Source organism: Pectinophora gossypiella, chromosome 1, assembly GCF_024362695.1.
Source record: "Pectinophora gossypiella chromosome 1, ilPecGoss1.1, whole genome shotgun sequence".
Taxonomy (NCBI): domain Eukaryota; kingdom Metazoa; phylum Arthropoda; class Insecta; order Lepidoptera; family Gelechiidae; genus Pectinophora; species Pectinophora gossypiella.
In genome coordinates, this window is record NC_065404.1 from 14188549 (window position 1) to 14206200 (window position 17652).

At 37.3% G+C, this 17652-nt stretch overlaps 2 protein-coding genes across 3 annotated transcripts in view; both read left to right on the top strand.

Annotated features, from left to right (window-relative positions):
• The window catches only part of LOC126370333 (mRNA-capping enzyme), a 373272-nt gene that overhangs the window by 182004 nt on the left and 173616 nt on the right, over nucleotides 1-17652 (top strand). The gene's annotated exons all lie outside the window — the stretch shown is intronic.
• LOC126370425 (uncharacterized) overlaps nucleotides 1-17652 on the top strand; it is a 142791-nt gene that overhangs the window by 83198 nt on the left and 41941 nt on the right. The window lies entirely within an intron of this gene.

The window sequence follows — 17652 nt, forward strand, 5'->3', positions numbered from 1 at the left end:
TTCGAAAGGCACGTTAAGCCGTTCGTCCCGGCTGCATTAGCAGTCGTTAATAACCATCAATCCGCACTGGGTCCACGTGATGGGTTAAGGCCCGTTCTCCCTATCCATCCATAGGGAAGGCCCGTGCCCCAGTAGTGAGGACATTAATGGGCTGGTGATGATGATGAATTATAATCCGAGTAAAATTGAGACGACTTTACCTGGATTGAAACTAGCGTGTCTATTGCGTGGTCTATAGCGTGTCTATCAGAGAGCTTCGAAGAATCTCGACTAGTAGCCCTAGTAGCCCTAGTAGTATGCCCTAGTAGCGTCATATACGGAAGACTCATCCCTAGCCCTAACTTAACCTGTATTGGGGTTTTCTCTTCGCGGGTTAGAAGGTCAGAAAGGCAGTTGATTCTGTACCTGTCAAACCTTCAGGTTAGGTAAGCGGACCCTGTGAACAACGGGACAATGCTAGGGAAATGATGATGAAATCGACGATTTATGGAGTACCGGGCTCATATTCGTAGGTCTCTTTATACTTACTTTTAAAGATTAAGTACTTACTAAAATAATCGTGATATTTACAAAGAGAGGTAACCTTTGAATATTTATTCTAAATTGATTATTATTATTTTCTAGGACTTCGTTATTTCTCTGCAGAATTGTAATTTTTTCCTTGAATTGTAATTTTATTTATATAAATAACTTTGTGAAATCTGATGTATTGGTACAACGTTTTGCTCTTCAGTACATTTGTGCTCTTGCCAAGGCTTTGTAGGATTGCTTGTTAATTTATACGAGGACGAATTTAACAGCTGAACGGAGGATACCAATCTTGAGAATGCGGAATTCTGCGGCGTCTTGTGCCATTGCGTCAAGAACTAGCTGCTTTTGTTTTTTCTTTAATTAAGGAGTTTTAAGTAGCTGGTTTAATAGATGAAACGTACCACGCTTTTAAAATTTATGAATAAATAAAATAATATATACACTCATCAGAACAGCCTCCGTGGTCTAGTGGTTAGAGCACGATCTGGAGGTCCAGGTGCGATTCCCGATGGGGACATTGTCGAATCATTTTAGGAGATTGTCCTTTGATTAGTAAGGACTAAGGACTTTTCACTGCCCACTCTATAATATGATTGATATATTTTGCCTTAAACGCGGATAAGAACAACATTTAGCGGTCCTGACTATTCGTAGTAACATTTTACACTGAATTTTCGGTACTGTCACGTACTAAGTAGACCAAAAAGCACGTACCCCGCTCGGGTAGAGGGTTGGTCGGCCGAGGAATTTGATTTATTCGTGGTTTTCAACTATTTCATTGTCGCTTTGAATAAATAGACTGTTTGAGAAGTATTATTTATCTTGTGACGACGGAATAAGGCCTTATTTGCAATTAGGTTGCTAGATTGAACATCTTAAATATGTAAAACTTCGAAAATTTGTCAAATTCAATTTAATAAATCAAATTCAGAAAATACATTTGAAATTCAATTTCTTATAGACTTGCCACTTTATTGCATTAAAAAGGCCCAAATGTTATGAGAAATAATTAGAATAGAAAAGAAATAGTTTATTATAAGAGGACGCCACACACAAAAACAAGACGCATTATTAACATCGTTTAAAATTTTCACAAAACAATTACAATAATGAAAAACGGATGTTCGTCGAAATTATCATAGGGTTTAAAAGATAGCTTTATTAGAGTGAAAATGGATTATTTTAAAAATACAAGTATATAAACGTCATATCAAAAACAGCCAGTGTCTTTATCATTAAAGAGTTTTTACAACAACTTAAAAATAAACTTTGTTTATTTCGGATCAAAACACATTACTTCCATGCATGCTAGTAAAAGTGACTACGAAGCAGACGAAGAAGTCGCAGGCAAGGTAACAGATATAATAAAACCATTTATTTTGCACAAGCACTTCAAAGAGAAACATTAAAACATTTTCTCTAAGAAATTGATTTTCTCCGGGCAAAATAACCTTAAGCCGGACCGGGAAATTAACCCTGTAATTACGTCTTCAGGCGAAACAGCAGTAATTAGAAGCTTAAGGATATTGGAAAACGTTTCGTAGCTTTTTACACTTAGTTTTTTTTTACATTGTTTACTATATCGACTGTGTTCCTGACGGCCTACGTGGTCCCGTGGTTGGGAGTTGGGCTCACAATCCGGAGGTCCCGGGTTCCAATCCTGGTGGAGACATATCCCAAAAATCTCTTTCAAATATCTAGTTTAGTTAGGACATTACAAGCTGATCACCCGAATGTCCGAAAGGAAGAAAATCTGTGCTTCGGTTACACCGTTGGTCCTAGTTACTACTTACGGATGCTTGTACGTACTTAGTCGTTACATGAACCATGTCAGGGGCCTGAGACGGCGAATAACCCTGATGATGAGCTGATGAGGTCCCACCTCGCAACCCACACGTTAGAAAAAGAAGAACTGTGTGGCAGGAACACCGTTTCGAATCTCGTCACCTGATTTGCACTAATGAGTTATTAATTCTGTACCGTCGGTGAAAAGTAATACAACTCGAGTTGTATCACTTTTGAGTTATTAGCACACACTTCATGTTCAAAAAATTCTCTTTCTTTCTGTCTAATTCTCGTAACTGTAGCTATTATAAATACGGAGATAATTTTTGGGTTCAGTGATATAAGTACTGTTTGTGAAGGATTCATGCTGTTATAACACGTGTAACATAATTCATCTTAACTTGCATCAAAGTGAAATGAAGATTTTCATTAAATATTTTGGTGTAAGTAAATGCAACTCAAGATATATTAAAATACACGCCATCCTTGAATTCTCACGGTCCGTGTTTAATGATATAATTTTAGTTGTAACATCAAACACCAAATTTATTTTTTCGTGAAAAGTAATATAAATTAATATATATCAAAATATTTCAGAAAATACGATCTTGGATATCAATAACATGTCGTGTATAATGATACATACAAGTTCGATTCTATGCGCCACCAGTGTGTATCTTAGGGTAACCTCCGCATAAACCTGTCTATGGGAAGCCATTTTGTCTAGAGCCACAGCAAACCATATCTGATCCGCATTGCGAATGGGTATAGGTTACGTTAGTACTTCAGACCAAACCGTGTTTTTTCTCTTTCTGTTATAACCACCTTGTAGTACTTAATAATAGTACCTCAATAAGTTGTGGGTCCTGATCATGGCGTCGATATCACCATGGCAGGGTTAGTCAAGAGGTATTTGAGATTTGTCATAACTGTCATTAGTCTCCTTCCCTTAGCTCGAAGCATAGCTGTTTTACATAGTTTTCTTGATTACATGCAGCTTAAGCGGTGGCAGAATGAACGCTGCTTTCATTGCTAAGGAGGTTGTAGACGTGAAATAATAGCTCCAAATATTATCAAGCTCCAATTAATATGCAAGCCATTCAATACACGCTGGTTAGATCTTTGATGCAAGCGCCGGTAGTGGTATTTTTGAACCTACACAGCTGTAGATGATCTTACATACTTTTGGGTTTAAGGTCCCACTGGGATCCAGCTTGGCATCGGCAGCATCGGGATCTGCCACATCTTCTCTAGAGAAGATTACCAGTTTCTCAAACACGTTGAATGGTGTAAATTGGTCGAGCTTTCTCGTCTTTATAAAGGGAATAACTACTCTGAACTCTGTGCACCACCGTTAAATTGTTTTTTCTGTATTTTGATTACATAAGAGAGAATTACGCAAAGGACCGTGAAAAATGGAAAGAGGAAGGGGAGGCCTTTGCCCAGCAGTGGGGTGTTGTAGGATAAATTAGATTAGAATAAATAATTGGCAACACCACGGGCACAACCCCTTAATTAAACCAGATCACAAAGTTTGTAGAAATCCCAGGAGGTATTTGAGCTTCTTAAAGGAGCTGGTTGGCTTACATAGTCAACAAAAGCACGCATAATGGACCACTTGCGTTTATGCGGAAAACTGAGCCCATTAAAGTAACATTAGTTATGGGACATTTATCCATACATGTTGTGCCGACCCCACCTAGAGTGGGATAAAGGCAGGAGGATGATGATGATATAGTGGGAAGTTTGCCCACTTCACAATAGTGATCCATACGCGAGGATACGCGGAACGTGTGCTTACGTGTAAAGTTTTGCGGAAACGAACTCATTTAGCTTAACCATAACAGACCATGGTAAAGGTGATAAGACCTACCCTGAGGATAGCCCTGTGTAACCTATAGGTTTGAAGGTGAACCAATGATCTTCATTTTCACTACTTATTCTTATCGTCAACATTGATTCGACTCCGTTTATAGTTCTGTCAATGTTGCGGGCTACCATTAGACCGGGAATTTAGATAATTCGAAGTATTGAATTATCAAAACCTCTGTGGAAATGCGCCCTTCGATCGCCGGGCAAGTTTTGCCCATTTTCTTCGTGATACATGTATACTTTAGGGGATTTTGATTGTGGAATGAGTTGTAATCTTTTAAATAGTGTCAGCAGTAAAGAAGTAACACTAACCAGTTTGTGTGATTTTGGTTTAAAAGTACGTAGGTACATCACTTTTATCTCCAGGCCGTGCTGCCAGGCTAGCCCGAAACATTCCTAATGACCAGTCTTAATATGATTCCTCTTACCTTTATTTGTTAGGGGTGGAAATATTATCATAATTGAATTTGTAAGATGAACCAACAATGGTTTTGATTAGGGGCGTAGTGTGGTGGACAAAATGTGTTTGTAGCGGGCAGCAGTGGTGGTTTTGACCGGTTATTTATGAGTTTTGAGAGTAAAATCATAACAAAAATATTTTATTATCGCCACCTTACACTATATATACGTGTACCATCTTTATATGTATTTATTACTAGAAATTCGTAAAAACATGTATCATTTTACACAATAAAACCGAAAAAATAAATCAAGTTATACCACTTGACACAAATTCGTTATAGTTTATCGTTTGTGTCAATTGATATAAGTTACGTTTCTTTACTTTTTAAAGAAAATAAATAGAATTTTGCCTTTCTACAACTTCATAAAATAAACTTTCTTCCAAGACATTTTGTTTTTTGTACAATAAGACTGTAAAATTATTAATTGAAATATGATATATCAACGATGACTTTTGTATAGTTATGTGTGTAAAAAGGTATATGTAGACTTGTATCAATTTACACAGTATAAAAGTTGGTGTCAACTGATACATGTAATTTATTTTGATCCTCTACTATTTCTGTTTAGGTTCTAAACATAACTAAATATTAGAAAAGAAACCTTCCATCATCACCTATCGACACATCTAACTTCTGTTCCATTATTCCTTATAAGTCACGAGCTAGAATAGTTTTAACTTTAAACTCGATTTTCTCAAAACTTCAATTTTGGACTTGTATTACTTTTCACCGACGGTACAGAATTTATCTTAAACGCAGTTTTCACTAACAGAGTTGGCTCGAGCATTATAGACGGCGATACGGCACATCACATTGGTCTAACAGAAAATTCGGTGAGGGATCGCTACTTAACTCATCTTGTGATGAATGTACCTCTGACTAACCCCAATTGGGAGATATTCGTGAGCTTATGTTATGATTGTTTTTTACTATGAGAGTGAGGGTACACGATGCCTCCAGGTTCAGCTGCTTATCTGTTCGAGCATATCGTAACAAAGGGATTGTTTCCTTTTTAACATGAGCCAATCCATGGGCGAGACAAGTCATCGTTCCGTTCAAAATTCGAAATTTGAAATTCGAAATTCAAAATTATTTATTTGCTCATAAAACATGGTACAATAAAGGTTTTACAATAAAACGCGTGGCGTGTGGCGTTTTCGTCTATCTTAGGATTTATTAGGCTGCAAGTTGTCTAGTTTCTTTACCCACTTATGTATTCGTGGACATATAAGTTTCAAAATTAAAATCCGACTACGTAAAAATCACGCTCTAAAAAGCATGAAACAATAATTGGTCTTTTTCTCTGAAATAGGCTAGTTTCCAACTAGTCAAATCAGATACTTTTTACCAAACGTCAAAACACGAAATTACTATGGAATTTGTATGAAAAAGGAACCTGTGACGTCAAAGAAAAACGTGCCAAAACGACGCACTTATTATTACATTTTCTTTATTAAAATTCATAAATAAGTGAAATAGAAAATAGGAAACGTTCTTTGTTAGTTTTAGATCTGTCTTTATTTAGTAAATAGAATTTCATAATTTATCTTGAACACGAACAAATTGGAGATGTCCTTAGAAAAGGTTTAATACGACCTACTCTGAACCGGCATGCGTGTATGAAGCGATTGATGAATGTGGAGGAAGCAAGAGAAGTGTGTCAGGATCGAAGCAAATGGAATTCTATAGTCTCTGCTTACCCAGGTGGGAAATATGCGTGAGTTTATATACCTATGTTATGTATGTATGTATGTAGTACACGACCCAATTCTTCTGAATAGTAATGTTTAGAAGATAGCCGTGGTCTTATGCCAATTTGTCCCAAGGTTTTGCTTACCACAGCATACGACCACGGCCAGCGGTCAAACACATAATCCTTTTTGTTTCGCTGCAGTCGGGTAGAAAATAAATAAATGTCAATGCCACATTTCCCCATAAATTGGGGTAAATGCCATTTCGGGTAAATGTACATGTAAGGGTACACTGTTTTTAACACTTAATTTATTATAAAATGAACATTCTTGTCAACACCCATTTAAAACAGATTGCCAAATGTGCGTCCCAATAAACGATACAATATTACTTTTGCAGACTTGTTTTTTTTGTATCTTACCAGATAAAGTTCATTTTGGTTTAATTCGTGAATATAATTTGGCAGTATAAAATCTATTCTAACTGTGGTAGTTCAGTTTTCGGATTCCCACGTGCCCAATCCCATTGTTACTACACTTTACAGTGACAAAATTAACAAGACCCATATTTAGCGTTGTAACTACTTGTAAAAAGATAAAGAAGGGGAGGTCAGGTTAAGTTAGTTATGTCTAGTTGCCGATACATTGACGTGATTTACCCCAAAATATCGAAAGGCCCTAAAATCAAGGGCAAAATTAATGGGGTTATATTATATGGGGTGTTGCGTGAGGTTACAATGTCTCTTTGGGATGTTGAAGACGAGATAATTGCGATTCTAAAACCATTTTGAGTTGTAAGTAGTAAACTATTGTGATATTTACTTATAGTTAGTGTTATTTGTAATATTGCAACCTTTCAACCTACTTACTATCTAGTAAAATATTATTATAAAGCCACTAGTTGCCTGGAAGAAATTGTTGCTTAGCAATATGGCCGCCAGATTGTACTGTATCTTTCGTTCATGTGCGTAAAACTTGTTTTGTATGTTGTTTGCAATAAAGTATTGTAAAGTTTGATGTATATTTCGCACTTTGACCCTTAATGAACTGCAAAAGAAGTAATTTAAACGCCATTAAACTGCTACAAATAATTTGTTTATTTTGTTTTTTATAATCATCATCATCAGCCCATTAACGTCCCCACTGTTGGGGCACGGGCCTTCCCTATGGATGGGTAGGGAGATCGGGCCTTAAACCATCACGCGGGCTCAGTGCGGATTGATGGTTATTAACGACTGCTAATGCAGCCGGGACCAACGTCTTAACGTGCCTTCCGAAGCACGGAGGAGCTCGAGATGAAAACTTTTTTTTTGTGGTCACCCATCCAATGACCGGCCTTTCGAAAGTTGCTTTACTTCAACAATCGCAGACCGAGCGCGTTAACCGCTGCGCCACCGAGCTCCTCGATTTTTTTATAATAATCGTTTAAATTGAATATTTTTTTCTGACATTTTTAGGCAAGCATTTCCTGTTCGCAAAATTTATTTTTAAAAGATACCTACTTATGTTTTTAATTCACAGAAAGCAGTTTATTATCATGTTTTTCAGTTTGTTTTTTGGGTTACTTAGTTTGTTTTTGCTCTACGTTTTTGTGGTCAATAATAATAATATCAATATAAATGGCACACTAAAAGGTTTGGCCATAAAATGGTAATGCCAATCGAATCGAATATTACTTTTTTTTTGGCCATCATATCTATTTCCATTAAGGGTGACCAGTGTATAATAATTCCATATATCACGGGAGCTATTCAATGAATAAGGTCATTTCCGACATTGTCATTTATAATGCATTAGCGTGTTATTGAATATTTAGGAGTTTCGCATCACAAACCACACACATACCACATCACATAGACGGCGTTACGGCTCACCACCTATCACGTTGGTCTAACTCAAGAGTCAATAATATAGGATTATTTGCAAAAAATAGCGATCGGCACATTGTTAATACCCGGAATAAAAATAAACTTGCTTTACAAGTTAGTCGATTACATAAGATTACTAAATCTTTTAAGGGGCAATGTATACGTTTTTACAATAAGATTCCCATTGACATTCAGAATTTGCCTTTCAACTGCTTTAAGACAGTAGTTAAACAAAAACTTTACAAAAAAGGTTATTATAAAGTTAGTGATTATTTAGAAGATATGAATGCATGGGATTAACTGTCTGAGAACTGATATTAGGCAGCTAAATTACTCAATTGTATACCAATATTTTATGTTTTATGTTTATTTTTATTTTTTTAAAGAACGTCTAGGGCCCTGTGCCGAGGTTTTTTTTGCAGCTTCTTTTCCCCGGCTATACAGGTTGTGAGAAGCTGCAGTAGTTTTAGGCGGATGAGACGTTCGTTATGTAAAATTGACGATTCAAAGTGTAACTATGTTACCTACTGAATAAAGATATTTTTGAATTTGAATAATTATTATGGCGATAGAACTCTAAAAAAGAGACATCCCTACTTACTGAATAGTTTGCCTGAGAACATCCGTCTAGAAATGACTATTAGATATAAGTTCATATTATTAGTAGAGACTCTTTCCTGCAGACAAACTGTTTAAACAGTTTTGCAGGGCATTGAAAAATTGTATTTTTAGATTTAATAAATAAATAAATAATTAAAAAATAAAACTGAAAAAGCTCGGTGAGGTGTGGGTATTTAGTTGATCTTGCGATGGATGTACCTCTAACTACCCTGATTGAGATGTAGTCGTTATGTTAGGAGCTTCATAATGTATAAAATATTTCATATTTTCGCCTTACAGTATAAACCGTGTAAGCGATTTAAGAAAAAAAAGAACACATTCGGAAGTGTTTTAACAAAACCTCGCAACAAACAAGCTAGTTTTCAATCCAGGGAAAAATTTGTGGCCTCAATTTTTACCCGGAAGGAAATGAAATTGAAAGAAATCTAGGTTTTCTTGAAGAAAATCATCCTCTAGCGGCGGCGACTCCTAAATATCTACCCTGGGCCGTTGTCGTGGTGGGCTCTGATGTGGCTGGCGAAACCGAACTTCGACTTGGAAGTTCGACACGGCACACAATAAAGCTGGCTTGATGAATTGAGTGTGTTATAGGAGGATTTGATGTGTTGAAAATAATGCATACTTACATAAACTCACGGTTATTTCCCGATGGTAAGCAGAGACTATGGAATTTCATTATGATCATCATTTTACTCTGACGCGATTAGGATGGCGTCCGTAGTAATGGCACTGATACATTGCATAAAATAAAGCCAGCTTAAAAAAAACTCTTCTAAAAATTATTAAATCGATATCCACAGCCATAAGTTAATCGATATTAATGAAAAAAAAAACTGTCACGCACGTGTGCATGATCGGCAGAACAATGACTATTGCAACTTTGCAACACAATAATGCACCCTTACTAATTTTTTACCCGGTTTTCTAGGGTTTTGTCCCATTTTTACGCTGTCATAGTTCTAGAGGGTAGCGTGCCAGTATCTGACTCGTATCCGGTATTTGATAAGTAGGGTAGATGGTTGATTAATGTCCCGAGTATTGCATTTTTTTAACATAACCTAACTAAATGTAGCATTACAGCTGTCTTCCTGAAGGGGTAGGCAGAGGTATATACTATAGGTACCTCACTAATCGCCAGCTATGTTTTAAGTCCCATGTAATAGGAGATGAACATAATTGCCGTGAACCGGTAAAAAACCTGAAAACCACGTGAGATCAATTAGGTGCACAGATTATCTCAATACCTTCTAAATATATAAAAGGAGAAACTAACTGACTGACATATCAACGCACAGCGTAAACGGCTAAACGTAAGCACTTGAAATTTGGAAGGGACGTAGCTTAGGTACCGTAAAGGTGCACTAAGAAAGGAATACCCGAAATTCCCACGGGAACGGGAATTAGCGGGAAAAAAATGTTGTATGAAAAAATCTAAACTACATAAGTTAGATGCTAGAAATTTGATATGCACTCCGACACACACAAAGATCTCTCTTTTATAACACGCCACGCGGACGAAGTCGCGGGCAAAAGCTAGTATACTATACAGGGTGTTAGTGACATCGTAACGAAAACTTCGAGGGGTGGTTCAGGCCATGATTCTGAGTTGATATCAAGTAGAAATTTCCGTCGCAAAAGTATGGATTGGAAAATAATTAAAAAGAAAAGAAAAAAATTCATGAATTTTTTGACACGAAATTCCACTTGATATCAACTCAGAATCATGGTCTGAACCATCCCCCTCAGTATTCGTTACGGTGTCACTAACACCCATACCTACTTATATGGCTACCGTATGTACTTGTACGGGGTGTAAGTGTCATCGTAACGAATACTGAGAGGGATGATTCATCTGATTATTCTGAGTTAATATCAAGTGGAATTTTCCATCGCAAAAGTATAGAATTGAAAATAATTTAAAAAAACAAAAAAAAAAATCATGAATTTTGCGACGGAAAATTCCACTTGCTTTTAACTCAGAATCGTGGTCTGAAACAACCCCCTCAGTATTCGTTACTATGTTACTAACACCCAGTATATTTAATAAAATACATATATTCTATTTTTTTTTCCTAAAAAAGAATCCGAATGCGAATCCGATATATTGTGTATAATCGAAAACATAATTTGCCTAAATGTTAATTTTCACGCCTAATTCCACTGGGGTAGGCAAAGACCACGAATCCCATTTACTACGATCCTGACATGCCACTTTCCTGATTATGTTAGTGTTATCGACTATTAACATGTAAGTATCAATAGTCGGAACTTATTATTCTATGCCTTTACCTACCATCTTAAAGTTGTAGTAGTATCTAGCTGTACTCTATACAGAATGTACAGGGTGTTAGAGACACCGTAACGAATACTGAGGGGGATGATTCAGACCATGATTCTGAGCTGATATCAAGTGGAATTTCCCGTCGCAAAATTCATGTTTTTTTTTTAAATATTTTTAATTCTATACTTCAGTGATCGAAAATTCCACTTGATATTAACTCAGAATAATGAGCAAAATCAGCCCCCTCAGTATTCGTTACGATGTCACTTACACCCCGAACCAGTACATACAGGTACCCATACAAGTATATACCATAGAATAGACAGGGTATTAGAGACACCGTAACGAATACTGAGGGGGATGATTCAGACCATGATTCTGAGTTGATATTAAGTGGAATTTCCTATCGGAAAATTAATGAATTTTTTTGTGTTATTTTCCGTTTCCGTGATGTCAACTTAGAATCATGGCCTGAATCATCCCTCAAAGTTTTGGTTACGATGTCACTAACACCATGTATAGATTTTGCCCAAATTAAATGCCCTATAACCCCCATCCAACTGTGAAGGCAAAATGGCAATGAAGCCAAATGTTTTTTTTTGCGGGCTATGAACCGTGAAATTGATTATAGAATCGGTTATATTGCTGTTTTGCTATAAATGGAGTGCGGTTCAATTAAAAGGGATAGTTTTGGCTTTGCACCTTTATTGCATATTTCGCGTATTTTGCGCAGATGCATAAAAAAGATTTACTAACGTAGTTTTAGTTGTAGGATTAGACACCCTATTACCAAAGCTTTATGGGCTTTATCTCACTAGGACACCATTGAAGCATTATTTTTATTCCCAACCCAACAACATAGTTTGCCTACAACTGTTAAATATTTTACAAAATTACATTCCCTATATTGTATTTGTATCTGAAATGAAATCAGATCGTTACCAAACCAGATAAAATCGTCCGATTGCAAAATACATTTATGTTATTGCAGGGGATGCATTCAGTTGAATCTGTTCCGATATCCGACTTAATATATTGATCCGATTACGTCGTCCGATAATGACGGACCACAAATTCGTAAAGTAATTTCATCTGGAGACGCGCGTCGCTCATGCGAGTGTCGAGGCGCGGTCGTGAGTGTTGGGGATGTCCATTCTTTCAAATATTCTTTATTTATTTATTTGTACACTATAAAACAGACACAAGAAACATACAAAGAAAACAGATAGTACACCAGTAGTGTAGTAAACAGGCAGTAGTAGTCTGTGGTAGTTCTTTTTCTCAGACGATGCCCTGAGCCGAGGTTCGCGCCCAACTGGGTACCCTCAGGCCTGTTGTCTTCAAATTTGTACCAGGTGAGAGCCTTTAGCGCTCCCCATTTGTCCGGCTAAGTAGTTAATGCCATCTGCGGCAAATCTACAATAAGTCACGTAAAAAAAGATAATTATCTAAATCGGCGTGCGGTTATGAAACGACACACACACGTGTCGCGATCTCTATGGACTCTTGTTTCCTCCACATTCATCGATCGACATACACGCACATCGATTCCGAGTAGATCGTACTAAACCTTTTAAAGGACGTTACCAATGTGGTCAATGTGCGTTCTTCTAACTCTTCCTCTGCCAGCCCTACCACCAACCTTTGCCTTATATACCGCTTTCGTAATCCAATTATCCTTCATCCGCTCTACGTGTTCAAACCAACTTCATTGTAACTTTTAATCTTAGTCACTATTATCATCTTTTACACCACATCTCTCTCTTATCACACTGTTTCTTACTCTGTCACTCAAACTAGAATATTTCAATTAAAATTTCAGCAATTAGAAACAATAATGGTGTTTGCTGAAAGTTCCACTCACAATGTGTATACTGCAATTGAATAAATTCTGACAGTAACTGCAAATAAATTTCAACAAACCATCCATTACAGTAAACACTCAACATAGCTATGTAAATACTCTGAAAATTGTATTTTCAGTCCATTATACTCGCATGTAGGTACAACACTAGCTTTCGTCATAGAATAAATAATTATATAGAACGGTAACTTTCCGATCAGCACCAATTCGTAGCTAGAATTAGCTCACCCTCTCAGGGACCTGCGTCTTAAATAACCGTAAGTCGCTAAGAAGTAAAAGGGAACGCCTCGGCAGCAACAGAGTAAGATTAAGATTTTTGTCCGGTGTGTGTCATTATTTCTTCATAAATGGTTATCCTTTCGCTCCCGATCGTCAACTGTCTTCTTTTCTTCTTAAAAATGTCCGCCATTATGTTTTATTTTAAAAGACTGGACCAAAGAGTTTTGACCGAAGGAGTATTTACTTCGTTCGTCTAAGACATCGCCTAAAAAAACATATTTATTGAATGGACGATATTGGTCGAAGTTGGCATAAGGAATCTTTCACAAAAACTGTTTTGAGATACGAACCATATACAATCAGGAAAGTAGGTTGCAATCATTCAACATACAAACTTTTTTTCGCCCATGCATGGAACATTCTGAAACGTTCATTCCAGTGCAGTAAATAACGCTAAAAGCACAATTCAACATTCTCTCAAACTAAAAACAGTTTTACTCTGTAATATTGAACTAGGTACTGAAATATGAACCTCGCTACTGCTGAGTTATTCATGCTTTTTGTTCGTAGCAGAAATTCGCTTTTAGGTACTTATTCGGAGTATTCGGGTAATTAGTGAAAACATGTGAGGTTAGGTTACAATTAGGTATTTTATCTTTTGTGTAGGTATATGTTCATTTATAACCAACAACATCAAGATCAAAGTATATATGTATATATTTTTTTATTTTATGGAGAGTGCTGAGGACAAAGTGCAGTGAACTTCTGGATCATTATAGGTAATTAATGGGAACCGCTGCAAGTTTCCACTTGGTAATCAAATCATTAAGTTATTCCTCTAAAATTAACTTTTTACTGAAGTCCATTTTTTCTTAGTCAGTCAAATTATTACTAAGTATTTTTCTTTAACTTTTATATATCAAAATTAAATTACGTACCTACCCGTAGGTAGTAGTATACCTCTGCCTACCCCTCCAGGGGATACGGGCGTGATGTTATGCTAAAGCTTAGATTCAATATGATCCGTTAGTAGATTTATATGACTTGGGGTCGATAAGCTGAAAGGTACACAGACCACGTAGTGAACTATCTCTAAAATCATCTGTGGATATTGATTTTTATTAATAGAAGCCGCTACGCGTCGATAGGAGCAAATAATCTTTTTTCAATAGAATAGAACCCTAAAATATTCCTTTATGTTTGTTTTCCCATCCCTTGCCGTATTATTGGCGCGGTATCTATGCCAATGGTATAGAAACGATAAAATAAATCCGTACGGTAAACAGAAATGCTCCAATTTAAAAATCGAATACGGATTACACGCACGCGACGTGGGTAACGAATTTGATTGTTTTTTTTTTGGAAAGAATTTGAATTGCAGACATTGTTTTGATGTTGTGAATTCTATCTCTGTTTATTCACTATTCAAATTCAAATTCAAAAAATATCTTTATTCTGTAGGTAACATAGTTAAGAATTAAAAATAATAATAAAAAAAACAAAGAAAAATTTTGCGACGGAAAATTCCACTTGATATTAACTCAGAATCATCATCATCATCACCAGCTCATTAACGTCCCTACTGCTGGGGCACGGGCCTTCCATATGGATGGATAGGGAGATGGGCCTTAAACCACCACGCGGGCCCAGTGCGGATTGGTGGTTATTAACGACTGCTAATGCATCCGGGACCAACGGCTTAACGTGCCTTCCGAAGCACGGAGGAGCTCGAGATGAAAACTTTTTTTTTGTGGTCACCCATCCTATGACCGGCCTTTGCGAAAGTTGCTTAACTTCAACAATCGCAGACCGAGCGCGTTTACCGCTGCGCCACCGAGCTCCTCAAATCAGAATCATTGTCTGTATATTTTTTCTTAACTTCATTTCGGTTTTAGGTAGATGTGAAATGGATATTTGTAAAACGACCAGCCACATAATAAGGTAATAGGAAATGTTGGAATATTGCACGGCCATATATCAGGCTAACCGATAATGGCCTGTACGTTCTGTCGCCAGTAAATGGGCAGTGGTCACGAAATGATTCCTGATACGGCTAATAAAAATTGTAGAATACCTACGTTCAGTTTATTTATGTCACCGTAAAATTGTAAATAACGTTAGATTATAATCTATCGATTTGAATCTCGCGAGATTGTGAACTGTCGAATAATTATGAATCGTATCATATTGCTTACAATTTAACGTATTATTTTTCGGTAGATTATAATTTATCGAAGTGAAACCGTCAAATTGTGATACGAAACGCACCTCGCGTGCTATACCATAGAGTTACAAAACTATTAGAGTGAGCATAATGTTAATTTGGGATTCTCTTAAAATGCATAAATGTTTTTGTCATAATTTTAATTATCATAATCCTTTTTGCATAACGTTTTTTAGCATAATAGTTTTACTTTCCCATAATAACATCTAGGAATACTGGTTCGTTAGGTATAACTTATTTTTGGGATTAATAAATAGATATCCATAATTCTTTTTTAGAATAATAGTGTTTTGTCATAATTTTTACAAGGCATAACAGTAGATTAGGGTGCGGCGGGGGTGGCCCTTGGGCCACCCCTATGCCGCCAGCATGTTTACCTTACACACGAAAAGTATACTGAATGATACGTTTCAGATTTTTTAATTTTGATACATTTTTTCTTACCATGTGATGTCAGAATTATTGATTACTTACTAAATAATTAATAAATACGTACTTGATTTCACAATCTTGAAGAGCATTCTTGCTGGCCATTCCATAATAGAGATATCGACTTCGTTAAGATAATCTCGTACGACGCCCGCGGTGTGAGCCCTAGCATTGTCGTGCATGAATATGAAGCCGTTGCCAATAAAATGTGCATAGGGCATCACATGAGGCTCGAGACACTCTTCGACGTACCGATGACAGTTTAGTGCAGGCAGACGTGGCCCAGACACGAAAGCAAGCTCTGTCTTACCGTCGGCGCTGATTCCTCCCCAAACCGTCCACGAACCGCCACCATAGCTGACCTTTTCTTCAATGCAGCATTGTGCATAGCGTTCTCCGTCTCTTCTGTAGACCTTGTTCCTTCCGTCGTTACCATACAGCATAATTTTACACTCATCAGAAAAGAGAACTTTGCTCCACTGTAGGTATGACCAATTTAGGTGCTCACGTGCAAAGTTAAGGCGCGCTCTTCGATGGTCTGCAGTTAATTTCGGCCCATTTGCTGGCTTATGCGGTACCAGTCCACGATCCTTCAACCTTCTTCTAATTGTAGAGTCACTTACAGCCACCCTTCGTACAACACGAAGCCGCTGCTGCAGTTGAAAAGCGTTAAGGCGTCGATTTCTTAAAGAAGTTGTTACAATAAATCGATCATCTCGCTCAGAAGTGACCCGATTCCTGCCAGATCCTGAACGGCGCGTGAACAAACCAGTCTCCCGATAACGTTTATAGACTCTATGAACAGATGACAGGCTTAGATGCAGTCTTGCAGCCACAACACGCTGACTAAGGCCAGAATCCAGCAATGCCACAACTTGGGCGGCTTCTGTGGGCGAAGTATCCATACGTTTTAGAAAAAAAACCTTTTTTCAGGCGTCCCAAAGTCACAGTATTGAAATAAAAAACAAAAAGTTTAAGGATAGGCGCCAATTTTTAGTTTCTAAACGCTAAATGTACTCCAACCCTAAACACACATTTGTCTCAAAACAGTGATTCATTTCGTTTATAAGATAAACAAATGAAATTCTAATTTTGAATTTAGAATTTTCGCTTATTACTGTAATGGCCAAACTGCCAGCTATACATTTATGTATTTTTTTTCATCGTATGAATTCTTTTTTGTGTTAAATTCGGACAGAAACAATGAAAACGGAAGTGTTTCGATTTTTTTGATGAGAAGTGTATTTTAGGCCAAGATTCAATTTAGGGTCAGTTTAAGTCTTTGTTTTACTTAGTGTGGGTTGTAAAATATGCCCAATGAAAATCAAGCTCGTAATCCTAACTGGGTGGCTTGGCTGTAGTAGGCTGAGCTGTAGGCCATCAACAGGGTCCACAGGTGGCGGATAGTGGAACGGCCATCAGATATGACGGTTAGCTACGAATATAAGAATAAGCAGTCCCCGACCAAACAGCGACAGGATTAGCATAACGTAGTGGGTAGCTCACTGGGACGGGCTAACCTATGAAATGCTACTTAGGTTCTACGACGATTTTGTGACGTAGCGAGTAGGCGCCGCTACTTCAAAAGCGCACCCCTGATGCCGGGCAGCAGCGGTATCAGTACTGGTTGGAGGCCGAGGATGTGGAATATGGTAGGGCTCTAGCTAGAATATCACCGATTGAGAAATTGGTCGGTGTACTGCGGAACGGAACACGCCCTATCTATCGAGTAATGGCGATTACTCCACCGACAAGAGCGCAGCTCTTAAATAAAGAGAGAGAATCCTAACTGGAGTGGGCAGA